Source organism: Haemaphysalis longicornis, unplaced genomic scaffold (genome assembly GCF_048455015.1).
Source record: "Haemaphysalis longicornis isolate Haplotype H1 unplaced genomic scaffold, Haemaphysalis longicornis Haplotype H1 scaffold_1, whole genome shotgun sequence".
Classification (NCBI taxonomy): Eukaryota; Metazoa; Arthropoda; class Arachnida; order Ixodida; family Ixodidae; genus Haemaphysalis; species Haemaphysalis longicornis.
The window spans coordinates 158,523,959-158,526,409 of NW_027526203.1; the positions used below are offsets into that span (position 1 = coordinate 158,523,959).

The 2,451-nt window shown below is 42.9% G+C and overlaps 2 non-coding genes across 2 annotated transcripts; one reads left to right on the forward strand and one right to left on the reverse strand.

The window, feature by feature from the left end:
• Positions 1-384: 384 nt before the first annotated feature.
• On the reverse strand, positions 385-456 carry Trnar-ucu (transfer RNA arginine (anticodon UCU)). Its single transcript has one exon. It is a non-coding gene; the product is annotated as a tRNA-Arg (tRNA).
• A 435-nt stretch (positions 457-891) lies between these two features.
• On the forward strand, positions 892-963 carry Trnar-ucu (transfer RNA arginine (anticodon UCU)). The gene has a single exon. It is a non-coding gene; the product is annotated as a tRNA-Arg (tRNA).
• The last annotated feature ends 1,488 nt before the right edge of the window (positions 964-2,451 follow it).

The following is a 2,451-nucleotide window of genomic DNA, read 5'->3' on the forward strand; positions in this document are numbered from 1 at the left end:
TCCGGCAGGCATTGGTTTACCACTTTCTTTCTGACTCAAAAAATTCTTCTTTTCTTTCTATAACGTAACGCATTCCCCCTTTGCTCTCCGAGGTTTTCTTGACTGCCAACCCTTATTCTGTCTTAATTCACTGAGCCCCTCATTTCCCATTTCTGATTCGCTATACATATATATATATATATATATATACATATATATATATATATTTATATATATATATATATATATATATATATATATATATATATATACAGAAAGAAATGCCGGCAGTCTACAACGCCAAAGAAGGCATAGGGGAAGGTTAGACTATTTTTTTACCGTTAGTGACGTTACATTATTATTAACTTTTATTAATTACGTGAGAAAGAAAGAAAGAAAAACACGCGCCCAGAGTGGGGACCGAACCCACGCCTTTCGATTAGATCTCGAATGCCTTACCAACTCGGCTATCTGGGCGACTGTGTTCCGCTTCACTTTCTGGGGTATTTATATTTACACTGTATCTGACGCTTGAGGGTGGTAGCCAGCGCCACTTCAGACTACACGGGGAGAAGGGGACCTTCTTTTTCAACCCCCTGGGCGTGACGCGAACGTCTACAGCCTGTCATGAGCGGTCAACTGGCGGGAAACCCTCTTATGCTACCTTGGCATCAAGGCTGCCAGAACCGAGGCCCTCGCTAAGCTTTCGCGCGATAATAGGGTTTGGAAATGAGGGGCTCGTTAGGAAATACAGAAAGAAATGCCGGCAGTCTACAACGCCAAAGAAGGCATAGGGGAAGGTTAGACTATTTTTTTACCGTTAGTGACGTTACATTATTATTAACTTTTATTAATTACGTGAGAAAGAAAGAAAGAAAAACACGCGGAACACACGCGGCGCGGAACACAGTCGCCCAGATAGCCGAGTTGGTAAGGCATTCGAGATCTAATCGAAAGGCGTGGGTTCGGTCCCCACTCTGGGCGCGTGTTTTTCTTTCTTTCTTTCTCACGTAATTAATAAAAGTTAATAATAATGTAACGTCACTAACGGTAAAAAAATAGTCTAACCTTCCCCTATGCCATCTTTGGCGTTGTAGACTGCCGGCATTTCTTTCTGTATTTCCTAACGAGCCCCTCATTTCCAAACCCTATTATCGCGCGAAAGCTTAGCGAGGGCCTCGGTTCTGGCAGCCTTGATGCCAAGGTAGCATAAGAGGGTTTCCCGCCAGTTGACCGCTCATGACAGGCTGTAGACGTTCGCGTCACGCCCAGGGGGTTGAAAAAGAAGGTCCCCTTCTCCCCGTGTAGTCTGAAGTGGCGCTGGCTACCACCCTCAAGCGTCAGATACAGTGTAAATATAAATACCCCAGAAAGTGAAGCGGAACACAGTCACCCAGATAGCCGAGTTGTTAAGGCATTCGAGATCTAATCGAAAGGCGTGGGTTCGGTCCCCACTCTGGGCGCGTGTTTTTCTTTCTTTCTTTCTCACGTAATTAATAAAAGTTAATAATAATGTAACGTCACTAACGGTAAAAAAATAGTCTAACCTTCCCCTATGCCTTCTTTGGCGTTGTAGACTGCCGGCATTTCTTTCTGTATTTCCTAACGAGCCCCTCATTTCCAAACCCTATATATATATATATATATATATATATATATATATATATATATATATATATATATATATATATATATATATATATATATAGGCAGTGAAAGAAACTTCTCGAGGAGCCAGAAGAAATAGTTGAGAAAATGGTAGACGCACGATTAAAATCAAAAACAGTGGTTTACTGACGTTTCGTCTGGAGGACCAGTCTTTATCTTGAGTAAACAAGTTTCTCAAGAGTTACCAACTTGAGTAACCAAGTTACTCAAGATGAAGACTGGTCCTCCAGTCGAAACGTCAGTAAACCACTGTTTTTGTTTTTAATCGTGCGTCTACTATTGTCTCAACTATATATATATATATATATATATATATATATATATATGTATATATATTTATATATATATACATTCAGAATGACTTTGAAGGACCGGTGCTGCACGACTTTTATTAGGCGTAGCGGCCGTCCCGGAACACACACCCAGCCGAAGTTGAAGAGAAGGACCACGAACCGATGAGATGGGCGATGATGATCAAGACAACTATCAGAGGAAGATGAGGTATGGGATAGTGACCGCTGGGTAACTCTAGTGGCAATCAATATCCCAAAGGGAAGCGCAAGACTAACTGCTCACTCTCTTTCCCCCTCCGGACGAGGTGGCCGCCCGGGCGCAAGTGTTGGAGAAGGGAGGTTTCTTGAAGCACTTTATAGAGACATGTGAAGCGGGGCAAAAATTCCTCTGATAATCCTGGCCTACGTATGGGAGTCCAAAGTAGTACCTCGTCGCCAGGCCGGAACCCAACAGCACGGCGAGTGGCGTCGTAGCGATCCTTTCGATCCTGTTGGCTGGTTTCTGCATTCA